Below are 22,207 nucleotides of genomic sequence, written 5' to 3' on the forward strand. Positions count from 1 at the left end.
AGCCAACTAATTATGACAGTCATTCCTTGTTGAAACAAGAGGCACACAAATTAAACTTTTTAATTCTAGAAGGTTCAACATTTTGTCTTAAAGAATCCACATATTGAAAACAAGCAAGCAGGTCTCTTTCTAGTACTTTGAAAGATTACACTGCCAACTTTTGCTGAAACTTTCCTTGGTCGGGAGATAGGTACCACTTGTGCTGACCGAACTGGAGTCCAACTTTTGCCCTTTTCGTTCAACCATCAATTCCCAACACGCCCCTCTCTCCCGTCCCTGGCGTCCCATCCTCTCTCTCTCACCTCAAACCGCAAATAAATAAAACAGGGAACCACAATTCCGCCAGCTCCTGTGCAGATTAGGCTACACTAAAGATGGAGCCACCAGACGCGTCTTTTAACCACGCCGTTTTCCTCCTTTAACCCCATGGGGTTTTGTCTAGACAATATTTTGCGCTCTCAGATTGCATCAGTCGTCTCGGTACCCACAGGCGTAGCACTCTGCTGGAGCAGCCACAGAAGACTCTTTAACACCGCCTTCTTTTTTCTCCGAAATCCTGAAGACTTTCCAAGCTGGCTCCCTCTCCCAGAGACCCCGCCTCGCGGCCCCATTGCGCATGCTCAGTGCTCACCGCGTGCCCCGGCTTGGATCGCGTTCCGGCTGCGTTCCCGCGGGTCCGCAGGCGCAGCGTGCTGGGTCCCTCCGCCTCCGCGTTTGCAGGCGCGCGCACCTCCTCGCTCCGGTGATCCCCGGACTGGGTGATCCCAGCGAGCGGCGATTGGCTGTTGCGGAGGCTGTGCGTGGACGCAGAGAAACTCTGGGCGAGCGCGGGGTCAGCTCCGGGGCGGTACTGGGCGCAGCTCAGGTGAGCGAGAGTGCTTCGGAGCGTTGGACGACCGGAGGAGAGGAAGGGTGAGCTGAGAATAGCCCAGGAAACTCCGGCTGCAGCCACCTTGGACTAGGTGACGGCGCAGAGCGGAATCTGCACAGGTGAAACTTGGCCCGGTAGGGATGGTAGTGATGGGGTTCTCTGGATGGTCAGAGTACACAAGTTATTTTTCTGGGTATGATTTCGGCATCTTTACCAGTTTCTCATTCTGAGTTGAGCAGCTGAGCATTTTATTCAAGGGTATAGGTTTTTGTTTGTTTTCCCCTTAAGCGGCAGTGAGAGGGTCTGTACTGGTTCAACCTAGGATTGACTCTGCCCTTGAGAGTCATTAAATCGTTTTGTACTTCAGTTCTCACACTTGTAACTTTCGGCAAAGAACGCAGTGCTTCTTTAAATAAGGTACGTTGAGCCATGTTGGAGAAAGATACTGTTCGAACGTTTTTGGTTTACGATGTCTCTTGGCCCAAATTTCTCTTAACTGGGAGGAAAGGTGACACCACCCAGCCGTATTTGTGAAGTACTTAAAGCTCCATGGATGGAAGAAACTGGATAAACACAAGATAACACCATTATTAGACAGGGTGGTAGAAAGAAAAACTTTCCACAAGAACAGGCTTTTTGAAAAGCTCCTTTGAACATTTTATGCAGATTAAATCACAGTATTATTAGTAGACAAAGGTAAACCAAAACAAAGGGAGAATTTCTTTTCTTCCCCAGATAATTTTAACATACCATCACAAAGTGTTGGGTTTTCAAAGTTCCTCCTTGGGAACTAATGTGGAACTAGGTATATATTCATTCGGGTATCCTATGCAATAGTATATCAAGAAAATTAATTAAAACAAAGCTGACTTCTGCATTAGGTAACAGGAATTAAAGGTATCTTATTGGTGAGAGATTATGATGGCAAATCAGAAAAGTGGATGGGAGATGTACACAATTTTCCTTCAAAGGGAGAGTTTGTAGAATTCTCTTTAGTGGCTTCATTTTTGGAGGGTAACAGACCTCCAGAAAAATGCATGAATCATAACTATACAGCTCACTGAATTTTCACAAAGTATATACAGCACCTAGATCAAGAAAGAGCATTACTTGGCTCTTAGTTGTGCCCCCTTCCCAAAAATAACCGTTATCTTGATTTTTAATGTCATCTATGAGTTTATCTTGTTAACTTTACATAAATGGAATCATACAGTATGTAGACCTTTATGTTTCACTTTTGCCCATGTTGTATTTGTGAGATGTATACAAGTTATGTAGCAGTAGTTTGTTTGTTCCTATTCTGTATGGTCTTCCATCCAGTTTTTGGCTCTTACCAATCGCCAAAGACTACTGTAGCCAAATGTGCATTTCTATGCACATTTTTGTAAGTACTTTAGTGAACATATGTATACATTTCTGTTGGCCATATACCTAGTAGTTAAATGGCTACATTGTAGAATATGCAGTATGTATTTCTGGTATAACTGCCAAAAAGTTTTTCAAATTAGTTGTCAATTAGCACTCCTTTCAGAAGAGTTTGAGAATTCTGGCTCCTCCAAATGCTTACAACACTTAGTATTGTCTTATTTATTTTAGCCATTTTTGGGGTCTTATAGTGGTATCACATTGTGGGTTTTTCCTGATTTCCTTAATGACTAGTAATATTAAAAACCTCTTTACATATTTATTGGCTATTTGGATATCCTTAATTGCAGGGATCATCAAATTTTATGTACAGAACCACATAGTAAATAGAGGCAGTTCTTGCTGTGTAGTTTCTGTTAAAGCAGTACTGTGTGAAGTTAGGGCTGCCTGTATTTTAGGTTAGGAGACCATATATAGTCTCCGTATTTTCTTCCTTCCTTTTCTCCTTTTCTTTCTCTCTATCTCTCTGTCTCTCTCCCTCCCTCCCTCCCTCCCTCCCTCCCTCCCTCCCTCCCTCCTGCCTTCCTTCCTTTTGACCTGCTTTCATTCATTTTCTTTCTTTTTTGCTTGTTTGCTTGCCTCCCTCCCTCCTTTCTTTCTTGTATCATAGTTTTCTGACCCCTGCTATGTGGGAAGAAGTCAGTTCAGAAATGACCCTTTAATCTTTTCATCGGTAGTAAAATCATTAACTGAGGTGGGCTATATTGGAAAAGCATAAATACATAATAGTATTAAGTAATGTGTGCTCTAGTATTTTGAGGTTAAATTTTAAATCCTTAAAGATATTTTCTTTGCTTTTTAGCACTTTTACCACAAGGCTAATTAGAGACCTGTTTGAGATTTCTCTTAACTGTTTAAAAGAGAGGTAAGAAGTAAGAAAAGAAGGGGGGCGAACGTCTTGTTTGGTATTGCATAAAACCCTAGGGAAAGGGTGAATGTCTGGATATTTCTGTGCACAAAAATTTAAAACATAAAAAAAATCATAAAATACTCTTTTACTACTTTGAGATGGGTGTTGTCTTTTGAACTGTTTTATCTTGGTATGGCTTGATTGAAATTTATATCTTCTGATTGCATATATTCATAATACGGGAAGTAATAGCCAATGGCTTGGGCTGTGACACTCAGCTGTGGTGCCCCTGCCCAGGTTGGAGGTTCCTTCTTCCTTAAGTGTCCCATTGGGCTGTTCAGGTCACTTTCTCTTACTTTGGACTCCCTGCCTTTCACTCAGTACCAAAAGTATCAAAAATCTTTTGAAAATATCAAAAACTTTCTTTGAATACTATTTCAGGCTATGTTAACATTTTAAGGTAACACTTTAGGTGGTTTATAGAAATGAATTTAGGATTGTATTTAGATGTTTATATGCTAAAATAATGAGAAGCTTGTAGGTAGTCTCGACCAATGTGATTTTTCTTTGATATGGATAATTAATATTTTTCTAATCTTGATTGTTACGCAAGCACAGATTTAGGTTAAACCACTAGGCCTCAGCTTCTACCACCAGCAACCCACTATCCTTGAGCCATTCTTAAATAGAAATTCTAAGCATAGGCATTTATATACATGTGTTCATGCATTTATATAAATGTGTGTGTATATACACACATAATTTGACTAGTATAGACACCTTTTTGCTGTACAATGCCACACAAAACAATTGTATTTATATGCAATGTTTTCACTGCACTTCTTGAGCCAGAGTTGGAGTCACTACAAATTATTATGGCTTATCAAGGGTATGTGCTTCAAAGGTAGTTTTCTAACAAGTGAGTCCTCCCCACCCCACCACCACTCCCCCTTGACTTTTGACCTCCAACAGTGTGGAGCAAATAGGGTACTTATGTAGTACAAATGTTTAATGGTAGGACACCGATGGTAGAAATAAGAATATATCTTCTGTATGAATAAGAATATATCTTGCAGTACAGTTGTTATTGTTAGCTTCCTAGAACTCCCCGGACATTGCCTGCATCACATTGCCATTGTTGGTTTCTTGGACACCATTTTCCAGGTTTCAGGTAGGGACAAAACTTGTGTTGTCTGGTTGTAGTTTCTATTTTTAGATACTTCATTTAGGTTTACTTTGTTTAAGGTGACTCCGCTATGATCTATTATCTGTTGACTTTTATACTTTACTTTTAGCAAAGAATGTTAATACTCTTGTGTCCGGATACCTGGGACTGCGATGAGCAGAGGACAGCTGACTTTCATCTCACATGCCACCCACAGAGATAGCTTTCGGGCTGCTGAGAGAAAAAGAAATAATGTACAGTATTAATCAGTTGTTGCTGCTGCCCCTGTTAGTACAGTATTACTCTCTCTACCTTTTGAATTGAATGGATTTTGAGACTTAAAGAGAGGATAGGATTTTTTTTCGGGCATTAATTGCAAAAGTGTGCACTACAGTGAAAGAGCACTGGGCAAAGCAGAATAAGTATGGCTTATTACCTGTCCGTGTTAACCTCTCCTGGAACTTGGCTCTTTTTTGTAAAATGAGACATTTTGACCAAGTATCTAATAATGATCCTTTCCTAAAGATACAGTAGGAAAGCACAGGATTTAGAACGTAGAATTTAAATGACTGTGGGTGTCATTTCGGCTACCCTAAGTTGTTTTTTAGTGAAAACACTGAGGCCTTGAGAGATTGTATTTAGTCACATAGTTACTAAAATCCAGTTCTCCTAACTTGTATTCCAGTTGCCTTTTCCATTATGCTGCTTGTGATAGGCTACCTTCTAACATAACCCTGGTATTCAGACAGCTGTATAATCCTTTCTCCTAAGGGTAGACTGGATCTAGAGACTCATTTCTAAAAATTTGTAAGATGGGGGGGTGAGGGGAGGTTAAGGGGTAGAGAGATTGAGCAAAAAGGAAATGGACATGGACAACAGTGGTGATTGCTGGGGGAGGGGGTTATAAGGGGTATAATGGAAAAAATACAATAAACATTAAATTGAAAAAAGAATATGGCAAAAATGGTCACTGTCACTAATGAGATTAAGTTACAAAAGTCTGTAAGTTCCTTTTTGCTGGCATTTTCTTGCTCACTTTGATGAAGTCAGCCACCACATTATGAGTTGACCTGTTTAGAGACCCACCTGTCAAAGGCTTGATGGGGGCCTTTGTGAAAATCTCTTTCCTTATGGATTTATGTGTGTATAACTGATTGACAGTTACTGACAATTTACTGTGTGTTTAATCTCCCTGTGTAATTGTGGATTGTGTTCTTTCTTGTAGTTCTGTTTTTGACTTACTTATTATGAGGTCATGTTATTAGAAGCATACAGTTTTATAATTGGTTTTTCCCCCTATGAATTGAACCTTTTTTTCTATTAATAAGTATCCCTTTTTACCTGTAATGCTTTTTGTTTTATAGGTTAGTATGAATTATTTAATAAACTTTTTATTTTGAAATAATTTTAGACTTACCAAAAAGTTGCAGAAATAGTACAGAGAGTTTTTGTAAACCCTTCACCCTACTTCTAATGTTAACGCAATGCATAATCATAGTATAATGATCAAAACCAAGAAATTAATATTGATATAATACTATTCACTAAATTATACACTTTATCCAGATATCACTGTTTTTTTCATCAGTGTTCTTTTTTTCTGTTCTAGGGCCCAATCCGGATCCCATGCTGTATTTACTTGTCAGGTTTCCTGAGTCTTCTCTAAGCTCTGCCCTCTCTCTGACTTTGATGTAGCTGTCAGCCTTCCTTTGGTTAATGTGTACATAGAATTGGATTTCTAAAAATCCAGTGAGGCATCCATGTTTTACAACTGGAGCATATAGTATTTGGATCATTTTACCTATTCATATTTTGTATTATTCCATTTTTATCCTTTGATACTTTGGAAATTATACATGCGTTACCATTCTTTTAGTGGTTATTGTAGAGATTATTGCATCCTGAAAGGTATCTTTACAGACCTTTCTTTATACATTTCCTTATATGTGTATATGTATCTAAATACATAGTTTTGGGAGTTTTTCGCTTTTTTATTTTCTTAGTATAATAATAGTTATGTTTTATTATTTTACAACTTCCCCTTTTTATTTTACATTATTTTATACATATTTCTATGTCATTTTATGTATGCATAGTATTTGTAGTATTTATATAGCATAATTTGTTTAACTAAACCTTCATGTGTAGCTATTTGTGCTACTTCTAATTTTTTAAACTATAAACAGCACTGCAGTTTATGTTCTTGTATGTCTTGTGTGTGGCTGCATCGCATACATTTTGGTAATCTAGTTCCATTTTTATATTGTTTAAAATACCTATAGTTTCCCTTCTTTTTTTTGAATCATGGGTTATTTAGAAGTGTTTGAGGATTTTCTAAATACTTTCATTGTTTGTAGTTTATTTTTCTTATAGTAAGAGAACATAATTTGTAAAATTTCAGTTTTTATAAATGTGTTGAAGTTTGTTTTATAGACTAGAATGGGTTCTTTTCTGGTAAATATGCCATGTGCACTTGAAAAGATTACGTATTCAGCCATGTTGGGTTGAGTTTCCATAAATGTCAATGAAGTCGAGTTGATTGATATACCGTCTTCTGTAGCCTTGCTGATTTTCTGAACATTTATTCTCCTGATTGCTAAGATAGGTGTGGTGAAGTTCCTAACTATAACTAGGGATTTGTCTGATAATTTTTCATTATAACTTATGTATTTTGACACCCTTAGTAAATACTTACATATTTAGGATTATTTATGTCTTGTTAGTGAATTAAACTGTTTCATGTACATCTTTAATCTTGGTAATATTTCTTGCTTTATTTTGTTTAATATTAATATAGCCACTCATTTCTTTTGACTAGTAGTTGCATGCTTGTTTCCTCTACTGTGCTCCCTTATCCTAAATAAAATATAATTAGGAAAGGGTAATATGTATGATATTTTCATTCTGTGTGGAGAGGTTTAGAACATGTACACAAAGGGACTGAATATGGCAGTGGTACACTTAATATTTTAAGCTGAACACCCTGGCTGGGTAGCTCAGTTTCTTGGAGAGTTGTCCTGTGCACCAAAAGGTTATGGGATTGGTCCCTGGTCAAGGTGCGTAACTAGATTGTAAGTTTGATCCCTGGTCGGGGCACAAATGGGAGGCAACCTATCAATGTTTCTCTCTTTTCCTCTCATCCTCTCCATAAAATAAATAAAAAAATATCCTCTGGTGAAGATTAAAAAACGTATTAACAAAAAGACTTCTGAGTCTTCTGGTCAGTATGGTAGCATAGGTAAACATGGCTTGCCTCCTCACACAACCACATCAAAATTACAAGTAAAATATAGAATAATCATCATTCAGAACAGTCAGAAATTGAGTTGAATGGAAGTCTGACAATTATGGAATTAAAGAAACCACATCCAATCAGACTGGTAGGAGGGGTGGGGATGTGAAATGGGCCGGTCCCACATCCACATGTGGTGGATAAAAATTTGGGAGGGATATTTTGGCAGCCAGGAGCTCCAGCTGCACATCAGGCCCCTCCATTCAGGGTTACGGTCCCAGGAAGATAAGTCCCCGTAACTTCAGGCTGCAAACCCCAGCAGGGATTGAGTCAGTGGAAGAAATTTCTGGAGTCCCAAGCAGTTCCCCTTAAAGAACACACACAGGCTTACTCAGACTCACTTCCTCTGAGCTCCAGTGCTAGGATAGCAGCTTGAAAGGCACCGGAGACATACAGGGAAGAACTGCAGTATCTGGCATCAAGGCAGGGGCTGGGTGACAGTTGTCTCCCAGATAGAAAGGTGGGCAGAGGCCATTGTCCCTTTTCTAAACCCTCCCCTACAGAGCCAGTGGGCAGGAGCAATATCTGAGACTCTAACTAACACTGTTATCCTGGCTAACACTTTTTGCCCTGCCCTGGAGATCTCTTGAGGCTCTGTCCCAGCCAACTTGCCAGCCCAACCAAGGGATGGCATTAACAGTGGCTTTTCCACATTTATGGCTGGTCATGGCTCATGCTTCACAACTTCCTAAATCCTATCAAACAAGCAACAGCCAGCCTCAGTATACCCCTAGCCTTTATGCCTCTTTTTTTGTATATATAAGATTTTATTTATTAGCTTTCAGAAAGGGAAAGGGAGGGAGAAAAGTAGAGGAACAGCAATGTGTGAGAGAGAGAGAGATACATCGATTAGTTGCCTCTCTCATGCCCCCGCCAATGATGTGGCTACACCCTAGGCATGTGCCCTGACTGGGAATCTAACCAGTGACCCTCTGGCTTGCAGGACAGCATTCAGTCCACTGAGCCACACCAGCCAGGCCACTTCCGTAGCTCTTATCAAGTGGCTCCAGGCCTGGCACTGGCTGCAGCCAGCCTCGATTTACAGCTTGACTTCGCCAGCCTGGTCAAGCTGTAATCCCAGCACAAGTAGCAGCCATCCCTGATTGCTTTATAGCTGGTGCAGTGTAGCCCTGGCAGAATACATGTGAGGGATGACATTGTCCTGCATAACCCAGGAAACCCAGAGCCTGCATACCCAGTTGACAGCTACAGACCACAAAGAAGCACCACCACCCTGCCCTTAAATAGCTGATCCTCCACAGAGGGTAGAGGTTGGTCAGTGGTCACAGCCAGTCGTTGCAGCTGACTGGCTTAGGTAAATCTTTCCCATTGACCTGCCAACAGCAACCAAGGTTCTGCTACAGGAGGAGGATGTACTTATTTTACATGGAGGGTGTACCTTGAGTGTACAGCTTAGGTAATAGGGGAGGCTGTACCACTATTACCTAATGTAGTAGGTGTCCTGTGACCCTACAGGACACGTACTACATTAGGCCATGCTACCAAGATAGGGAGGGAGTCATAGCACCTCTATCAGAGACTTAGAAATGAATATAAGGAGGCTGCTGCCAAAACAAGGAGGCAAAGGAATGTGGCCCAAATGAAAGAACAGATCAAAACTCCAGAGAAAGAACTAAACAAAACTGAGCTAAGCAATCTATCAGATGCATAGTTCAAAACATTGTTTATAAGGATGCTGAGGGAAGTTTGTGAGGATCTCAACAGCATAAAACATCCTGTCACAAATGAAGGATACACTGATTGGAATAAGAAACAATTTATAGGGATACAACAGTAGAGTGGATGAAGCCAAGAATCAAATCAATGGTTTTGAACATAAGGAAGCCAAAGACAACCAGTCAGAACAATAAGAGGGTAAAAGAATTCAGGAGAATGCAGACGGTGTAAGCTTTCTCTGGAACAGCTTCAAGCATTCCAACATTCACATATTAGGGGTGCCAGAAGGAGGGGGGGAAGTAATTGGAAATCTATATGAAAAAAAATGAAGGAAGACTCCCTTAATTTGGTGAATAAAATAGACATATAAGTCTAGGAAGCACAGAGAGTCCCAGACAGGGTGGATGCAAATAACGAAAATGCCAAAGGTTAAAGATAAAGAATCTTAAAAAGCAGCAAGAGAAAGGCAGTTGATTACGTATAGGAGAGTTCCCATGAGATGGTTAGGTGGTTACTCAAAAGAAACTTTGCAGGCTAGAAGGGATTGGTAAGAAATATTCCAAGTCATGAAGAGCAGGAGCCTACAACCAAGAATACTCTGCCCAGTGAAGATGTCATTTATAATTGAAGGGCAGATGGAGAGCTTCCCAGACAAGAAAAAAAAACTAAGGGAGTTCATCATCTCATCACCAAACTATTATTATATAAAATGTTAAAGGGACTTACTTAAAGGCAAAAAAGAGCATCAAGACTATTAACAATAAAGTGGCAATAAATACTTACCTATCAACAGTTGAAGCTGGAGAACAAAGTAAGCAAACAAAAACAGACAGAATTAAGGATACAGAAAATGTTTTGATGGTTGCCAGATGGAGTTGTGGGGAAATGATGAAGAGGTGAGGGTGTTAAAAAATACAAACAGGAAGTTTGCAGAATAGCTGTGGGGATGTAAGTTACAGTACAGGAAGTGGAGTGGCCCAAGAACTTATATACATGACCCATGGACATGAACAGAGGTGTGGGTGTTACCCAAGGGAGTTAGTGCTTGGAGAGGGGCAGAGGGGGAAAAATTGGGACAACTGTAATAACATGGTCAATAAAATATAACTGAGAAATAAACTTACAGAAATTATATGCGTGTGTGTGTAAAGTATTTTAAGCTGAAAAAATTTGGCAAATGGCAGGTTCAAGAAGTACTCTCTGATCTCCCTCTTCTCCCTGAAGCAGGTCACATATGACCCTCTTGTGAGAGGTGCCCTCCATATACCCATAAGGAAGGAGCATCCTTATCCCCAAAGACAGAAGGATAAGGAGACTCAGAGGATCCAAAGGGACAGGCCTTGCTATGTTTCCCCCAGTTTACTACTCTTGGCTCCTATACCCTTTGTCCTACCATGTTTTCCAGTTTTCCTCAGACCTAGTATAAGACGGTTTAGGCTTAACTATTTCTGGGGTCGTTATTTGCTTGTGAAGGCTCTTTTGCCATGTAAAACTTACATGAAATAAATTTGTATGCATTTGTCCTGTTAATCTGTGTTGTTAGTTTAATATTCAGTTCCAACCAGGGATTTTAAGAGGATTGAGAAAAAGGTTTTCGTCCACTATGGTGTGTATTTTGTTATTTATGTATTTATTTATTTTAAATAATGTTCTGATCTTAAGAAGTATGTCTTATTAAGGATGACCTAAGATCATGTCAATTTATGTTAGGATACAATGATAAAATTTTTCATCACGCAATGAGAAAACTTTTTGCATTATTACTTAGTTGGATTTGAATGGTAATTTCTTATAGATACTATTTGTATTCAAGTGTTGAAATGCTGTTTTGCATTCTCAGTCATATGCATGTAATCTAAACATTTTCTAAATGTTTAAATTCCTTCGTTTTGTGAAATACTTTCTGAAGTATGGCAGATTTTTAAAGCAGCATGTCTTGAAACTAATTAGTACTTTAATACCTTTATTATCTTTTAAATTTAATGTAAATTGAACCGTTTCCTTAATTTATGTCAGATAACATTACCAGATTGGGAGCTGCAGGTATTGTGTGATGGAGCTTATGATATCTCAAAGTAGAACATTTTATTCAGTGGCATGAGCTGGCCCAGTGGGCAAGATGATCCTAATTCATTTGGGTAAGTGAACTACCGCTTAGGGAGTTCTTACAGAGAAGCTCACCGAGTTTCTTTGTCATTCTTCATTGGTGAGAAATGCAGCTTCAGATTTCAGTGGCTTAATTCCTATTGTCTTTATTTCATGCGGATGATTAATTTTATTTCCATTTAAATTAAAATCAAAGTTTACATCTTTAAATGCCTATGTTTTGATTTGTTAATCATCTTAGATTTAAAATTTTATTGAAATACTTTGTCACGTGATTACTAACTGGTTGGCCTGAAAGCTCATATTTGATCTACACGTAAGTGTATCTTAGATATTACAGAAATTATTTTCTTCACTAAAGATTTTTTTGGAATCATTGTCTTCTAAAGTATGTTTTTAAGTATTTTATGAAAAACAAAGGACCATATTATTTGCCTATTAGTGGATAAAAATTTTAACTACTTTTTAACATTCCCACATTCAATGTTAATGGTATTTTTAAAAGCAGCCATAAAGGTGTTCCTTTTAGTGCTATTTGTAACAGAATATGATATTGCCATCAGTCAAGTATTGAACAACCATTAAAATCATTAGAAGAAAAATGTTTGTGATATAATATTGCAGGAAAAAATCACATAGTATAGATATTGAGTACACATATATAAATATATAAAACAAAAATGACCAAGTCACCATACTAAGGTTTTAAGAATAGTTTATATTTTGGTAGAAAGTATAAGGGGTGATCTTTTTTCCTTTCTACTTTTGCTTTAGTGTATTCTTGACTATTTTTTATAGGATATAGTCATTTGGGCAGTGTCTAGAATTTATAGCTTTAATTTTTTTTGTCATTAGCAATCTGTACAAAATCAAGAATTCAGTATCATTTGACATTAATATTGGATCAGCTCTGACTTCTAGAGACTATAGTTAGAGTATAACCAGCATATTTGTTTTAAAGGAATTAATGATTTTAAGCCCTTTGAAATCTTCCAAATGAGTTGTCAAGAGATTGAAAGGTAATTATATGGAAAAATGTTTCCTGTTATTTTTGAGAAATACTTAGTTTTAAGATCTGGCAATGAAGTGTGAGTGAGTTGGGGAGAGAGAGGATGAGAGGAGAAAAAAAGAGAGAATGAATGTGTATTTTTGGAAGAGGGAGGATGGGATGAGCTTGAAGGTACAGAACTTCAAGCACTACCAGATAGATCACTGTTGCACATTTGTTGTTACTGTACCAATGATCTGTGGTTAGAATTGGACGGAGAAGATGGCAGTCTCTGAGTTGTGTACTAGGATCAGAAAGGCTGTGTTGCAATAATAACCCCCAAGTTGGGACTTAAAACACACAAGTTTATTTCTCAACCAAGTGGAATTTGGCTTACAGATCAGAGTTCTTCTACCTTGTAAGCTCACTACCTCAAGTATGATTTTTAAGGTTGTTGCAGGAGGGCAAAAAAGGGCTAAAGGATATCATAGAATGCCCTGAAGGTGCATCTTGAAATTAACTTGTATCAATTCCACCCACACTACTTTTGCTATTGAATACAACTCAGTCACATGACTCAAATGTAAAGACAGGTAGGAAATGCAGTTTTCTTGTTTATTCCGGAGCATTAACTGCTGTGGTTATATGTCAGTCAGTCTGGTGTTTGGAAGGGGTAAAGGTGGAATAAATTAATGATGGTTAGATCTTGTAAAAAATTAAATGTGCTCTGCCCTCCACCATTCATATGTTGAAACCCTTACTCCCTATTAAGATGTGGAGCCTTTGGGAGATAATTAAGATTCCAAAAGGTCATAAGGGCACAGCCCAGAGGAATTAATGCTCTTCTAAGAGTCACAAGAGAGCTTGCTTCCCCTCTCCACTCTCTACCATGTGAGAATACTGTGAGAAGTGGGAAGTCTGCAGCCCAGGAGGGGACTCTTACCAGAACTCAACTGTGCTGGCGCTGACCTCAGACTTCAGGTTCCAGAACTATGAGAAATGTCCACCCTGGTTGATGTGACTCAGTGGATTGAATGCAGGCCTGTGAACCACAGGGTCGCCTGTTTGATTCCCAGTCAAGGCACATGCCTGGGTTGCGGGCCAGGTGCTAGTAGGGGGTGAGTGAGAAGAAACCACACATTGATGTTTCTCTCTCTCTCCCTCCCTTCCCCTCTGTCTAAAAATAAAATAAATACAATCTTTAATAAGCAAATATCTGTTGTTTGTAAGCTATCTACTCTATGGTATTTTTATTATAGAAGCCCAAGTGTTCTAAGACAGCCCCCATCTGTTTTCATTACCCCGGTAAGATTTTCGCCCTCCCTTAATATTACCCCATTGCACTTGCAGCTTGGGTTATTGGGTTATTGGTGGGGCAGACACAAATTGTTCTAAGGCAACATGGCAGGAGATGTGAGCTACACACATTTTTCTCTCACTTCATCTCCAGCATCACTAGTGTTTGCTCTTCACTCAAGGCTGAATAGTCCTCTCCCACAAGCTTCCTTCAAGACAGCTAACACTTACATGAATTTCTTGAAGTTTTTGGTTGACTCCATGGGTCCGTGATGCCCTCTCTTTTTTCTAGTTGTTTTTTTTTTGTGGGAGAGAGCCAGCAGTCTTTGAGTTCACCCACTGTCTTAAGGCTTCCTAATTTCTGAATAATCGGAGGCCTTCCTAATTTTTGAACAAAACTCTCTTAGGAAAAAATTCCACCCTTATCTGAAAAGGAAACAGTTTTATTTCTTATTCCTGTAAACAGAATAAACAAGTACTAGGGTCTAGGTAAGATGGTACTTTTGATAAACCAGGAACTTTGAGTATCTGACAATTACAAGGATAGCAGAAGACTTTTATTGGGTTACCGGTGGAATATGATTCTTACTTTAGCAAGCTTATTCCCTTTCTTCCAGCAATTGATACTGTTGTTACCCACGCAGGTCAGGACAAAAGTCTGCAAAAGTAGTTTCTAAAAACTACTTTATTAAAGCAAGTACATTGTTTCAAATTTTTAGCTTCCCAGGGCACCCGAAAGGAAGAAAATTAAAGACAATTTGATTTGATAAAATAAGCACTCTAAACAAAGGAAAGTTATAAAGTTGAAAATGTTAGTTTCTAAAATAAGCCAACATCATCAAAAATTTTACATTGGATCTTTCACTTAAAACATATATTTTTTTACTAAGTACTGTGCTCAACAGGCACTAGAGATATAAATTAGAGCTTTATTAAATCCTAAGTCCTTATTATAGTATTAATGTATGATAGCCTTATTATTCATGTGAATTGACGTTACAGAATAGTGAACTAATTAACATTGATTTTAATTAAATTAACAATATAAAGAGAAATATGCTTAAATTATATATTGAATTCATGTAGGTTATGGAAATAAAATTATTAAGGGGAAAAATCTGTATGTTACCATTGATTGCTACTCTTCATTCTGGTGCCTTATTTTAGTAGGCTTTTATTAAGTTAAATTTATATACTTTTGTATGCAGAAATAGAGTTTGATTTGAAGTTTAGTGATATCAGTAATTAAAATGTTTTTACATTGTTTTAAGAGTATAGGTATTTAAAAATAGTTATTGAAGAGGGGACTTTTAATATTCTTTGAGTCTTTACACCATAAACATTTTTCAAAAAATTTTTTGAAATACAAAAATATTTCATTTTTTTTGTATTATTTGGGAAAGGTCAACAAAATGTTTAGAAACCCTGCTTATGTTTTTGTTTGTATCTCCCTAACTGTTTTTTATTACTACCATAGGGACTTTGAAGACAGTTTTACATTAGCATTTGCTTGTCTCATTCATACTTGTATCCCTGTGGAGTGAGTTTTGTGTATATTATTCTCTTTAAAGGAACAACACGAATATTGTTTCCTTTGCAGAATAAACAGCCACCATGCTTTTTCTTACGAAAAAATTTGTTAGAAGATGTTGAAGAAATCCTCATTATTTGAAAATATCACCAATCAAGTGGACAGTGTTTGTTAGCAAGTTGATTAGGAAAAATGTAATTACCTGTTAGGAGTGAAAAGCTGGCCTTTTTAAAAGTCAATTTTGTTTAGTTTGCTGTGAAATTAGTCAAAGACTAAAACATAAGCTCTGGACATGTTTGTATATTTTCCCACTAGATGGAGCTGTGTATTTACTAATGTTATTGCTCTAATAAAAAACAAGGTCAGCACCAGCACAGTTATCTGATGAGATACAGGCATATTCCTTTTATTGCTCTTCTCTTTATTCCACTTCGCAGATATTTTGTTTTTTAACAAATTGAAGACAAGATCCTCCACCATCAAAAAGATTATGACTTGCTGAGACTCGGATGACGGTTAGCATTTTTAGCAACCAAGTATTTTTTAATTAAGGTATACACATTTTTTAGACATAATGTTATTGCATACTTAATAAACTACAGTATAGTATAAACATAACTTTTTTATGTACTGGGAAATAAAAAACTTTATGTGACTTACCTTTTTTGCAGTAGTCTAGAACCAAACCTGCTATATATCCAAGGTGTATTAGATTAAACTTAAGGAACCCATATATTAATACAACTAAATAATTTGTGTTTGTGATATAACTTTAAGTGAAATAGAATTTTATTCCCTATGTTGTTTACTAGTCATCTGTGGGGAATGTGTACAGTGGTTTCTTTTCTTGATAGAGTTGCCAAGTTTGTCTTGGTCCATCCTTATACTTTGTCAGTACCCTAATGGCCAAAAACTTTTTTAAGTAGTCACTCTACAGTTTAAATTACCTTAAATGTCTTCTACTTAATGATTTACTAAAATAACGTGAGTTCTTCATTCCCTTTGTATAAACATACTGATGGATGCCTGTGGTATGCTTAGTACTCAGGTTAGTGCATTTCTCTTGTAGATACTTCTGCTCCTACTGGTTCAGTTTATTTATGTACTTAACAAGAGTTACTTGTGTTTGTCTCAAAACTTGTTTATATCAATTATATCTGTGATCATCAATCAAATATTTTATTAAATATTAATAAACTAATGGAAATATTAAAAAGTATTCCCCCTATGAAAACTTAGGTGACTATTTTGCAATGCTCAATAAAAGGTGAATTACTAAAAAAAAAAATAGTGTCACACATTATGTGTGTGTGAGGAAGCTGTAGAAAAAAACTGGATTTCAAACTTGTTGATGGGGCATAAAATGCTTGGAATTGTGTAAGTTCTATATAAAAGGTGTTTTTATTTAACAGTGTGATTACAGATACACAGGTTTTACATTTTGGTGCTTACAACTGAGAAAAAATGGTCTAGGAAATTACTCCTTGAAAATGTCAACTGTCCTGAATTAAAGTTATTTTTAAGTTAAAGAATTTACTTAAGTGCTTAGTAACTTTAAAATTTGTTTCTCCCAGTATTGCTATGTTGCTATAGCTTTAATGCTTGTTTTAACTGATTATTTTATAGAGGACATCTAAATGAAAAGTTTGAATTAGCAAGGGATTGTCTCTTTTTGGTTCAGTAGTGAGTTCTTTAATAAGAGTTTCTCCTCCCCTGCTATAGTCATTTGAAAGTGATTTCATTCTCAAAAAAGGAAGTTTTTTTTCTGTTTATGAAAAGAACTCTGCATTAGGAATCAGAAGATCTAGGTTTTAGTCCTAGAATCTAGGACCTAGAACAATAAATATTTGCTGAATAAATAAATTGAGTAGCTTTGCTTCTTCCTAGTTGTCAAATTATAACCTGGTCGATTAACATTTCTTAGAGTCTAATCTATAAACTGAGATTTTATTAATACAGAATACATTTCTTAAGTGTTATGAGTCAGAAATAATAATGAGAAATACAAGCCTTCTTCAATTCAGATTGCTTAATTGGGAGGGACAGGTAAGTGAATAATTTATATACCCTGTGACAAGTGCTCTCATGGAGGTATGTATAGTGTAAGTGGGTAGCTTTTTCAACCTGTAAATATTGGTCAAACATTTATTTAGTGAGGGTAGGGAGAAATAGATTTTATGATCTTAAAAGTATTATACAGAAACAGATTAAAAATACTAATTTTCTTTCACTAGTTGAAGGAAACATATCTAAAAAAGGTTTTGTAAAACATTTTTCAGTTTTCTGTAGTTCTTGTTTTCACTTCTGAACCATCATTTTCTTGGTAAGCATGTTTATGGATTTCAAAATTAGGTGATGTAGCCCCAGAAAGGTGCCAGATGTTATCTTCTTAATTTTAATTAAGGGCAACTAACTGCATGTATAGTAGATGTTACTGAGGAATATTTTTAAATTTCCAGGTATCTGTAAAGAGTAACATATGGAGACTTTAGTTTCCTGGCATCATACTTCTAACTTATTCCAGTGAGGTTTCGTGGCCCTCATAGAGTCCTGTACCCACCCACTCTGCCCCTAACTCCTAACCGGCTTGGCTGCACTTAATTCGAATATAACTGACACTTTGTAATTTTCAGTTTTCTAGTCCATAATCCATGTAAATATCTCCATATACTTAGGTTTTCTTTTTTATCTCTTAATTAAGCTGTATTTTTCCCTAGGGTTTTTTCTTTGTCGAATGGCAAAGACCTTAAACATAACTGTTGAAAGAAGTGTGAACAGCCAAGATTCTTGATGTGTTCCAGTATCAAGGGAATGGTTTGTAATGTTTTACCATTTGTAGAGCTTTTTTCTTGGTGGTGGTTTGTTTAAAGATACCTACTATAGAATTATTACATTTTCTAATAATATAAATAGTTGTTTTTAAGAAATGTGGGATTTTATCAAGTGCTTGATCTCTGTCTGTAGACTTTTGCCTGTCCATTGATGTTCTTCTGCATTGTTAGTGCATTAATTTACTTTCAAATATGGAATAAATCTGCAATGGAATAAACACAGCCTAGTCACAATACGTTATTGCTGTTCCTATATTTCTGGTTTCTGTTTGTTAATATTTTAATGCATTTTACATGTGTTTATTAATAAAATTTGCTTCTTTTTATTTCTTGTACTATTTTTAAAGTATTTTTTATTGATTATGCTGTTACAGTTTTCCCAATTTTTCTCCTTTATTCCCCCTCCACCCTGCTCCCCAACCCTTCAGCATCCCCTGCCCTTAGTTCATGTCCATGGGTTGTACATATAAGTTCTCTGAGTCCTCTGTTTCCTGTACCATTTTTTATCTTTCCCTGTCTATTTTATGCCTACTAATTATGCTTCTTCCCTGTACTCCCCCACGCCATTCCTCCCTTCCCCCTCCCCGCTGAAATCCCTCTGTGCGATGTCCATTTCTCTGATTCTGTTCCTGTTCTGGTTGTTTGCTTAGTTTTTGTTTTCATTGTTTTTCTTTTAGGTTCATTTGTTGATAGTTGTGAGTTTGTTGTCATTTTACTGTTCAAATTTTTGATCTTCCTTTTCTAACATAAGTCCCTTTAACATTTCATATAATAATGGCTTGGTGATGTTGAGCTCCTTTAACTTGACCTTATCTGGGAAGCAGTTTATCTGCCCTTCCATTCTAAATGAAAGCTTTGCTGGATAGAGTAATCTTGGATGTAGGTCCTTGCCTTTCATGACTTGGAATACTTCTTTCCAGCCCCTTCTTGCCTGCAAGGTTTCTTTTTGAGAAATCAGCTGATAGCCTGATGGGAACTCCTTTGTAGGTAACTGTCCCCTTTTCTCTTGCTCTTTTTAGGATTCTCTCTTATATTTAATCCTGGGTAACTTAATGATAATGTGCCTTGGTGTGTTCCTTTTTGTGTCTAACTTCTTTGGGACTCTCTGGGCTTCCTGGACTTCCTGAAAGTCTTATTTCCTTCCCCGGATTGGGGATGTTTTCCTTCATTATTTGTTCAAATAAGTTTTCAATGTCTTGCTGCTGTTCTTTTCCTTCTGCCACTCCTATAATTTGGATATTGGAACTTTTGAAGATGTCCCAGAGATTCCTAAGTCTCTGTTCATTTTTTTAAATTCTTGTTTCTTTCTTTTCTTCTGAATGGATGTTTGTTTCTTTCTTTTGTTCCAAATTGTTTTGAGTCTTGATTTCCTCCCTGTCACTGTTGGTTCTCTGAATGTTTTCCTTTATGTCACTTCGGGTATCCTTCATTTGTTTTTTTCATTTTTCAACCAGGCTCAATCAGATCTGTGAGCATTTTGATTATCAGAGCTTTAAATTCTCCATTAGGTAGGTTGGCGGTCTCCTCCTCGCTTAGTTCTCTTTCTGAGGCTTTGCTCTGTTCTTTCATTTGGGCCGTATTTCTTTGTCATGGTGCAGCTGATAGGTTGTAAGGGGGCGGAGCCTTAGGTATTCACCCAGGCAGGGCAATCCTCTTTGCTGCTCATTGTGGGAGGGCCCAGAGAGGGAACAGTGTGGCTTGCCTTCTCTCTAGTACACTTTTCAAGGAACTCCCTTGTGAGACTGGGACACCAGAACACCCCAGCTGTACCTCACAGTCAGCTCTGAGTCTCAGTTTTCCCCTTAAGTCAGTCCTCCTGCAAAGCTCAGTAGCCAGCTTCACCCCTATGGTTTGCTGGGTTGCCAGGTTTTTCTGAGTCTGCCCGTGAGGTCTGGTTGTTCGGGTTAATGTTTTTAATTTAATTCCTTGGTTGTCAGAGGTCTATGCAGTTTGATTTTCTGGTGCTTTTGGTTGTTTATTGATTTTAGATTGGTTGTTATTCTCCTTTTGGTTGTGTGAGGAAGCGAAGGATTTCTACCTTTGCCTTTACCTTGGCTGGAACCCCCCTATTTCTTGTACTATTCTTATATGGATTTTGTATCAAGATGTTTGCTATTCTCATACAGATTTTGCTATTATCTTCTACTCTCTGAAATTTTTAAGTAAGATTGAAATAATTCCAGATAAGATTAGAATGATAATTTTATTTCTTTAAAATATATTTTATTGATTATGCCATTACAGTTGTCCTATTTCTCCCCTTCATTCCCCTCCACCCTGCACACCCCTTTCCTACCATTCCCCCCCTTTAGTTTATGTCGACGTGTCTCAAGTTCTAGATTCTGTATTTCTCATACTGTTCTTACCCTCCCCTGTCTATTTTCTACCTACCGTCTATGCTACTTATTCTCTCTACTTTCCCCCTCTTCTCCTCCTCCCACTCCCCTGTTGCTTAACCCTCCATGTGATTTCCATTTCTATGGTTCTGCTCCTGATCTAGCTGTCCTCTTAGTTTGCTTTTGTTTTAGGTGTGGTTCTTAATAACTGTGAGTTTGCTGTCCTTTCACTGTTCACATGTCCTTTTCTCTTCTTTTTCCTAGATAAGTCCCTTTAATATTTCATATAATAAGGGCTTGGTGATGATGAACTTCTTGAACTTGATCTTATCTGAGAAGCACTTTATCTGTCCTTCCATTCTAAATGAGAGCTTTGCTGTATAGAGTAATCTTGGTTGTAGGTCTTTGGATTTCATGACTTGGAATACTTCTTACCAGCCCCTTCTTGCCTGTAAGGTCTCTTTTGAGAAATCAGCTGACAGTCTGATGGGAACTCCTTTGTAGGTGACTGTCCCTTATCTCTTACTGCTTCTAGGATTCTCTCCTTCATTTTAATCTTGGCTAATGTAATTATGATGTGCCTTGGTGTGTTCCTCCTTGGGTCCAACTTCTTTGGGACTGTCTGAGCTTTCTGGATTTCCTGGAAGTCTATTTCCTTTGCCAGATTGGGGAAGTTCTCCTTTGTTATTTGTTCAAATAAGTTTTCCATTTGTTGCTCTTTCTCTTCCCCTTCTGGTACCCCTATAATTCAGATATTGGAACTTTTAAAGATGTCATGAAGGTTCCTAAGCTTCTCCTCATTTTTAAAAATTCTTGTTTCTTCATTGTTTTCCATTTGGTCATTTTTTTCTTTCTTCTGGTCCACTCCCTTGATTTGAGTCCCAGTTTCCTTTCCATCACTATTGGTTTCCTGTGCATTTCCCTTCATTTCAATTAGTTTAGCCTTCATTTGTTCCTCTAATTTGTGACTAAAATCAACCAGTTCTGTGAGCATCCTGATCACCAGTGTTTTGAACTGTGCATCTGATAGGTTGGCTATCTCTTGGTCACTTAAAACGATTGGCTCTGGGGCTTTGAATTCTTCTTGAGCCATAACATTTTGATCTGTTTGCGCCTGTTACGTATGAGGGGCAGAGCCCTAGGTGTTCACCAGGGCAGGGCCACCCAGGTCACTGGGTTGTGATGCTGTAAATGGGGGCAGGGTCAAAGAGGGGCAATGGCAGTCCCCTCTGCTGCTTCCCACCTCTGGGGCCTGCTTGGCCTGTCTCACTGCTCACTCCTTCGCCTGGTTTATCTGCATGTGAATGTGGGACTGCGGTCAGCCTGCCATCTTGAGCCCTCACTGGGTCTGCCTGTCGCAACCCCACACCTGGGATCTGCCATCCATGCACCTGGGTCGGTCTGGTCGAGTTTTCTTGCGCAACCCCGCTCCGCCAGTCACTGGCTCCGCCCCTCTTACAGGTCTGACTGAAGGGTTCCTTGTTGTTGGACTTCTGTATAGTTCAATTTTCTGTGTTTTGTGGTTTTTTTTTTTTTACTAAAACTTTATCGTCTTTAAACTTGGTTGTGCGAGGAGGCAAATTGTTTCCACCTACGCCTCCATTTTGGCCATAAGTCAGAATGATAATAATTTTAGAATATGGTAATTTCCAGAAATATTTACCTCTTCTGATTGTTTTAAAAATTCTAGGATTATTCAGATTTTTTATAGCTACTAAGTCAATTTTGGTGGGTTATTTTTTTCTGGGAATTTGTATGTTACATCTGAATTTTCAAATATTTTGCTACAGAGATGTTAATAATATTCTCATTGTTCTTGATATTGTCTCTTTGCTCTCT

At 37.7% G+C, this 22,207-nt stretch overlaps 1 protein-coding gene across 9 annotated transcripts in view; it reads left to right on the forward strand.

The window, feature by feature from the left end:
- The first annotated feature begins 703 nt into the window (after positions 1–703).
- Positions 704–22,207, forward strand: part of MIPOL1 (mirror-image polydactyly 1) — a 310,690-nt gene continuing 289,186 nt past the window's right edge. For 2 of the 9 annotated variants that reach the window (XM_037164780.2, XM_053672528.1), the window contains exon 1: positions 704–990. The gene's annotated coding sequence lies outside the window, so the exon portion shown is untranslated. Of the gene's footprint in view, positions 991–3,098; positions 3,162–15,666; positions 15,754–17,996; positions 18,016–22,207 lie in introns of those variants that run through there. The other 7 variants (XM_037164775.2, XM_053672526.1, XM_037164774.2 and 4 more) reach the window with 7 other exon arrangements.

Source organism: Artibeus jamaicensis, unplaced genomic scaffold, assembly GCF_021234435.1.
Source record: "Artibeus jamaicensis isolate MK-2021 breed Jamaican fruit bat unplaced genomic scaffold, CSHL_Jam_final contig_760, whole genome shotgun sequence".
NCBI lineage: Eukaryota > Metazoa > Chordata > Mammalia > Chiroptera > Phyllostomidae > Artibeus > Artibeus jamaicensis.